Genomic DNA, 8022 nt, shown 5'->3' on the forward strand with positions numbered 1-8022 from the left:
AAGGCATGTTGCGAATGATGTGAAACGTGCTAAATACCAGCAAAAGAAATATTTTTAAATATGACGCGCTGCGGCAAACAAATTCATTTCCGTACCTCGTTTTCGACAGTTAGAGCATCTCACTAGAGATCACACAAAGAGTCCTCTTCCTGGCACAAATTAAAAACAAATTGTGCAATTGTGAGTGTCCGGATAAGCGGACGATGTGCCTGGATTTCAATCGCCGCCATCCCGACAGGAGTATAACCTGCGCCTTGCAGAGTTTACTACGGTAAAGCATAAGAGCCATTTTTAAAGGCGCAATGCTTATAGTGCTCAAACTAAAAAAAAAATGAATGAACTCGTCACAATTGCGGCTGAAATCTGGGGGTCATAGGTAAATTTTTTCGCAAGTGGGCATCAGTAATCAGTAATTTCAGTCGTACTAACGAATAAATAAAGATGGTTTTTACTGTTTAGACTTTTCTAAATTAGAGTAGAGGGTCTCAACCAGATTTTCTTAATTGGGGAGATAACCTGTCCTATGCGATAGTTTTCCGAAAACTCGTGGAAACAAACTCATGCATGTTCATGCCACTATAAGTCTGAACACATGCTAAGATATCAGTGCTACCTTCTTATAAACTGGACTTTCCAAACATCACACGGCAACATCCGTAACCGCCCAAGCTGAAAAAACAAGGTGGTGAAGTTAGTGATACTAATGTGCACAGCTTCCTTAAACGCGATGCAATATCTGTTAGAAAATATGCGACAAAATTGACCACATATGGGGACAAACATGGCAGTAGCTTTTCGTGCAATTTGAAAGACACGAAAAAAAATAAGGTGCTAGGTCCGAGTGTGTTGTCTGGGCTACCCCACGCCGCCCATTCACAGTTGCTGTCCCGCTACTGAAGAGCGCGGGAGCTTTTGCCTACTGCGTTGCCGCCCTGGGCCGGTTCGCTCCTCCATAGGCGACCTGGCCGCCACCGAGCTCCCCCGGGGGCCCCCATATCGGCGCCCAGCTTAGCGCGGACACCCGATCAACATGGGCAGACCTAGGGCAGGACTCACAGCCTCAACCCGTCCTCTATCGCCAGCCTCCAAGCAGCTGGATTACAGGGGCACGCCACTACCCCCGGTGGTGCAGTGAGCAATGAAGCCATTTTTTATATGCACAATAGTCTAATTCCCCCATCGTTATAATCCTTTTTTCTTTAGTGGATACTGTCTCCGGCGCACGTATGTTTTCATGTTCTCATGAGGAAATTGTGTGATAAATTCTGGTTTAAAGCTGAAATATCAGCATGCTGAAATATACGCTTCCGCAAGGGCGTCTGGTTTTATTCTGACCTCAAGAGATGCCGCGCTAAGCGCCTCGAGCTAACCTGCTTTCTTGTTCGCTCGGTGGCGCCATCCTCGGCCTTAAACCGGAGCTTCGATACTCGTTCGAAAGATGTGAGGCCGAGGGAATGAGCGCGATATTTTGAATGGACTTAGTACAGTATAGAATCCGTCATACTCAATATCTCAGAGAATCGATCCTCTAGACAGCCTGCTCTTTGTTAGAAATTATAGAATCGAGCTTAGTTGAACGTGCGTAAGCAAAGCCCAAAATATAATCGGCGGAAGGAAGTTTTTTTTAATGACGAGTCTGCAGTTTGAGTATTTCAATATGCAAGAAACAGAGCAACGCTCGATATTCTGTTAAGGATTCACATTATTGCACATAATATTTCCTCGCAACAATTTGATATCTTATAAAAAAGGAGAAGATATACGCTTTTAATTTTATTCACGTAAAACTAAAATGACAGGCATGACACGAATAACCCCAAAGGCAGAAAAGGATAATTTTCTTAAACGAAATTTGGATGATGTGCAATGGTTTGGTTTGTTTGGTTTGTGGAGTTTAACGTCCCAAAGTAACTCAGGCTATGAGAGACGCCGTAGCGGACCACTCCGGAAATTTCGACCCCCTGTGTTTCTTCAACGTGCACTGACATCGCACAGCACACGGGCGCCTTGCTTTTCGCCTCTAAATATGTCTCTAAATATAGTCTCCTAATATGTATGCGAAGTTGCATTGCTACTCCGTTATAGTCATTGTAGCATTTATACCACTTCACATCCTTGTTATATTTATGTGCATACTGCTTCAGTGATTCACACGCCTAATCTGTACACATTGCGTAGTTGAAAGGCCGCTTTGTTCTTATGGTCCGGTACTGGGCAATCATCTGTTTTAAGCCCTGTGTTCAGTAATTTTCTTGCAACTTACACGCGCTAATGTTTCTGCCTTTTTCGAATATATGTGCTTTTGATGTGATGTTATACTGAATTATCAGTCGCGGGGCACAATCGCTGCGTATAAGTGTTAAAAAGGAAAAAAAATGCCACTCGCAGTGCGTGATTGGGCGCAAAGCGAAATCCAACACAAACCATGATCATGGAGGAGGTAGAAAGGAAGTTGCGATTCGGTGCTTGAATCGCGGGGACAGAAAAGGGAAGAGGGGGGGGGGGTGCTGCGCCACGCCTCCGCACCCGGTGCGGGTGACCTTATTGACGCCACTGCACGCGGCTACCACCTTACCATGCAAGCAATCGACGGACGGCGTCCGGAGCCCTTTTCAAATGACGATGTCAGAACCTTCGCTAGCGTTTGGCCTAATTGAACCGAACTTGGTATGGTTCCGCACAAGAATCCGCGCCTGACGGTCCCGTGGAAAAACATACGGACGGTTATTTCATATTTTCAGCGGTCTTTCCTGGACCGCCTTTTCAAAGCGCCGACAATGAAGCGTGGCGTTTAAGAAATGAAATTGAAACTGGCATTGAAGTGCAGCGAATCTACGACAGGGTGCGCTAGTGGTTGTGCGCTGTAGTATTTACCCATTGTTTATATTGACTGTTGACAGAAACGGGTGATGTCTTAATGGCGGAACGTCGCGAAATAAGCAACGAATTTGGGAAACAACTCATGTGAAAAATTAATACCGTGCAGAAATCTTCAAGCCAGCCACACTGACTGTGCTTAGTACAACCTTGCATACTGTAACATTCAAAGAAAAGTAATTCAATAGTAGTGTATTACTTTTCTATGATTCTTCAGTTAGTTTTCTTGGGCTATAAGTGACCTCGATAGTCAGTTACATATCAGATAGATTAACAGTAATTGTCATGGGATGTGTATTATCCGTAACGTGTACTACACTTCAAACAACCAGGAAAGTCGTTGAGTGACGCACAAAGCAAAGGGAAATGTCTTGAGACGAAAGGCTTACATAAACAGCGTACAGATGTTGTCCCATCCTTACGGCGTCGACGTCATTGTTAACAAATGCGGCACTCACCCAGTGCTTCGGCTGTTTGCAGCCCGCCGGCGCCGCGAGGGCATTCCAAGACAAGTGCCGCAGTCTGCCAGCAGTTGTCCAGGTACCAGCTACGTGGTGCATTATTCATTATATACGGATCGCATAGCGTACAAGAGCACCGCCGCTGTGGTGCTCGCTGTTCTAGGGCGCTCCACATCTTTGCCCAAGGATGCGGAATCGACTCCTGGCGGAAGCGAAACAGAGAAGCGTCCGTGAGCTGTACGATGTGAGTGTACGTTAAAAAACCTCAGGCGGCAGAACATTCCGGAGCCCTCAACAGCGACGTCTCCCATAGCCTGAGTTGCTTTTCGACATTAAACCCCATAAACTAAACCAAATCATGGCAGACAAGTGTCAAGTGTTACCTTCAGCTTTGCTATAGTGCTTACCTACGCACACCAATCGAAATTACTATATCCTAAGCCGTTGGGGTATTGGATGGTGCTTCGCATGATATAGAAAGACTAGGATGGTAATTAATTTCCGATGTTTTAAAGACGCAGTGTTTAAGTCCTCGATTTCCAGAAAATGTAGCATCGGAGGTGTAGATGTCACCGCTCTGAGCGGAAACAAAAAAGTAGTTCAACTATCCTTTAACCAAGTTTCGCGTTGTGGGCGATTTCTCTGCCCGAGGGATGCGCACGAAAAATACCCAGCGGGCCGTGTAACAAACATCTTTAATCTCACAGGGATCGTCGAAGTCGGTGCTAGGCGGCTGCAGCCTGCGGGTCGTCTTCCGTGCAGAAGCTCCAGGCGCGAAGCAGGAGCAAAGCAGGAACGAGGAGGCCGGGACCAAGAGAGAGCGACGGCAGCGCGTGGCTACCTTTTTTAGCCCCCTCGCGCGGGACCGGTTATCCCCGAACGAGCGGGGAGAGGGAAACAGGTACCGCGCATGGAGCATTGGGATAGTGGCGCGGCCTTCGAATGCGTGGCGCGCACGGGCCTTACGGATACGTGGTGCAGGGCCCCAAATCCCCCTCCCCCCCCCTCAGCGTCCGACCCGGGCTACGCCAACAGCCGGGCCATGTCTATGTTCGAGCCCGGGTTGGCGTAAAATATGAAGGCTTGTCGCCTGGATCTGGCGGGATGCCATGCCATCTCAGCTGGTCCGTGGGACGGGAGAAGCAGCAGGCATGGCGGGACTGTTCCGGCTGGTCCCTCTCCGGCGGGGGCCACATCCTCGGGGTCACAGCAAAGCTGGCTCGGCCACAGACACGCCTGGCAGCGGCCCCGAGCTGCTGCTCTACATTGTTGACCCATTTCCACGTGGCGCCGTGCTGGATGCACATTGCAGCAGGCGTTTCCGCAGGCCGCGGAAAGTCAGGGGCACTTCCGTCCCGTCTAATTCTCCCAAGCGGGGGCGAAAGGAGGAAAGAAAAAGCTGGGAGGAGGACTTTTCCCTCGCGCCTAAATTTTCCCCTCGCACTGACGGCGCCGCCGGCTGCGCTGCGTGGCTTGCTTCGTCCTCGCGTGAACCGCTGCAACCGTTACGACTCCGCTCGTTTTGAATTAGAACCGTCGTCTGCGTCGGTCGTCTGCGTAGCCTAGCGCTGTGAATTAATTCTCTGCGTGTTGGCTTACCGGCCAAAGTCGCGATTTTTCGTCGCGGTTCTGTTACTCTGTGCATCTCATTCCTGCTGGCTCTTCGCCCCTTCGTGAGACGAGAGACTTTTCTGCGTCCACCTCCAGTTCCGTGGACCCATCTCGTCTGCTGATTGTGCTGGCCATTACAGTCGGCGATATCCGCTGTGTTTCGTGTTTTCGAACTTGTTACCTTCACGTACTGTGGAGAGACGTGCGTTTCGAAGAAGACGGTTCTTCCAGGAAGGGTAGCGTAAATTTTTAATCATGCATTTTGGTTATGTATAGCACAGTGACATGTGATTACTTGCATCAAATACTAACCACTGGGTAACTAGAACGCAGGTATTTGCTCATGTTTCTACATTGCTTTGATGGTATGGAATGCGTAGAATGAATATGTGCATCATTTATTTAATTTCATATCAACTATACACATGCTGACAGAAGCAGTGCCGGCAAACTGGGTTCTTTTGTAGTGATAAAGCAAGCATGCAAGATTACAATGTTAGTGCAGAACACATAACACTACTGTAAACTGTTAGCTATGTAAAGTGCGTGTGTGTGAGGGATGCCTTGTCGCATCTTTTCATTTTCTGTTTCACGTGCAGTTAATAAAAAGGAGAAACAATATCTGCTGTTCTCTGTGCTATTTCTTGCTGCGGTCGAGTACGCTTGCTCGCGAGCGCCTGTGCCCTCGAGAGCGCTATGCTTGTGGTTTTTCTTTCCATCGCACTGTTCCTGCCGCGAGCCGGTCGCGCCGCGGCAGAACGATGATGCGGTAGAAAATCCACGGGCAGAGCGTTTTCCCGGGCGCGGGCGCACGCGAGCGCGCGACCCGCGCTGCTTGAAGCAACCTACCGACACCCCCTTCAGCGCACCGTTTTTTTGGACCAGTCCGCTGTACGGCCTCCCCCGTCAAGTTCATTTTTTACGCGCCCCCGCCCGCTATAATCCTATAATGGGGAGTTTGGCGCTAGCGTCTGTAATTCGTGGACGCTGGGAGGTATAGGGAGTTTCACACCCCTGGCTTCCGCCCCGGGCACACCTGACTTCCTGAGGCCCATACTCCAGGCCTGGGCAGCGGGCTCCAATCCAGATTCGTTGAAGACGGCCAGCATGGCCGCGCTGGTCACAATGATGGGCCACAAACCACGACAGGCTAGGGGGTACCCCCTGTTTAAGTGGCCCCTCCTTGAACCATGCGCTGGGTGCGGTTTCCCGCCCCAGCGACGGTGGTTCATCTGGCTGCTGCAAAATCTTATCAGAATGCATTTTGAAAGAAGCAAAGACGTTAGACAAAGTAGTGCACTACCTTGGCCTTAGGTTATAGCGTCGGTTGCGAACCGGGTTGCTACCTGTACGCCTTACTTTGGGGGAGATCGCTGCATCGCTTTGAGCTTCCCCCTCTTCGCAGTTATCGTCCTTGCGAAGGTGGTAAGCTTTCAAATCTGCGGCGTGCACCGGAACAGCGGTTTCACCGCTCGCGAACAACCGCAGCTGGTAGGTGAGTGGCGTAGTCCGTGCCGTAACTTCGAACGGTCCAACCCACTTGTGCGCTTGCGACGCGGCGAAACCAAGCGCTGCGTTACTAAGCGGGTGCGTTCTTTTCAGTACCAAGTCGCCCGTGTTGAAAACGACGTGACGACGACCTTTGTTGTACTGATCCGCTTGCTCCATGCGCTCGACATCTAGGTTTTCACGAGCCGCGCACTGCACTGCCTCAAGGCGCTCGCGGAGATTTGCCGCGTACTGCGTAATCGGAGGGGGCGCGGGCCCCGCCGCGTCAAGTAGGGCGTTCTCTAGCGGAAAAGCGATCTATTTCCCAAATTCAAGTAAGCAGGTGTCATACCCACCGACTTGTTCACGGTTGTTCTAGTGCCGAAAGCCAGTTCGGGCAGCCGTGCGTCCCAATCTCTGTGCTGCTCGGTCGTCGCGACCAGGATACTCTTAACATTCCGATTCACTCTCTCGGTTATGTTGCTCTGAGCGTGGTAGGGACTCGTTTTCCTGTGGCGGATTTGAAGCGCCCAACAGGAATCAACAAAGACTTTGCCTTTGAAGTACGAGGCATTGTCTGTAATCAGGTCGGAAGGGAAACCGAAACGAATGAATGTCTCCAACAGTTTCTCCCAAATCCGTTCTGACACAAGCTTCCTAAGGGGGAAAACCTCAACCCACTTTTGGTCCGTGATTACCAGGATATATTGGTGTCCGCGCGCGGAGCGAGGGAGGGGTCCCATGATATCGCACGCGACCACTTGCCACGGATAGTTGCTAACTACCGGCTTCATCATGCCAGCGGGTTTCCCCGCCCGAGGCTTGGCTACCTGACAAACGGGACATGTACGGGCGTAACCCAGCACATCCTTTCTCATACCTGGCCAGGTCGCGACACGGCATAACCTATCGTAAGTCTTACTGCCGCTGCCATGGCCTGCCAGCGCTGAGTCATGGAAGTACTGGAGGAATCGTTTCCGCAACTTCCTCGGGACCACGACTCGGAAGGGGGATGCAATCGCCTCTTCCTCATCAAGTTGGGGGATGTAGCGGAGCAGTAAGCCGTCATCGCCCAGCAGATATGCGTCGTACTTGCCCTCAGCGTTCCCGGTGCAAGCTGCACTACTCGCAAGCTCTGTCAGCACCCGCTGGCATCGACCGTCTGCTTTCTTGGCCTTAATTAGCTCTTTCCTACTGACCGCTACTCCCCATGACAGATTTCTCTCTGCCTCGCTTCTTGGCAGGCGAGTAGTCGCCGCCACCAGCTGCTGCGCCTTCTCTCTCTCGCAGCACCGCGCAGCAACTCTGTCCGCCTCCTTTCTCTTTTTAACGGCGCAGGGCGCGACACTCGCGTCCGCCCTCTCCTCCGCTCCACTAGCGGCGACGCCACTTTCAGCAATGCTGGTCTGCGCCTCTTCTGCGCTTCTCCCAGTCTTCAGCGGTGCGCGCGATAAAGCATCGGCCACCTTATTCGTGCTACCCCGGCGGTACTCAATGGCGTACACGTAACGTTGCAACGTCAGCGCCGATCTCGCGAGTCTGCCTGCGGGGTTTTTCAGCCTCTTTAACCACGAAAGTGCCTGGT

At 51.0% G+C, this 8022-nt stretch overlaps 1 non-coding gene across 1 annotated transcript; it reads right to left on the reverse strand.

Annotated features, from left to right (window-relative positions):
- Positions 1-825: 825 nt before the first annotated feature.
- LOC146181049 (signal recognition particle RNA) lies at positions 826-1125 on the reverse strand. The gene has a single exon (XR_014700510.1).
- Positions 1126-8022: the final 6897 nt, after the last annotated feature.

Source organism: Amblyomma maculatum, chromosome 8, assembly GCF_055883805.1.
Source record: "Amblyomma maculatum isolate TAMU_Amacu chromosome 8, ASM5588380v1, whole genome shotgun sequence".
Classification (NCBI taxonomy): Eukaryota; Metazoa; Arthropoda; class Arachnida; order Ixodida; family Ixodidae; genus Amblyomma; species Amblyomma maculatum.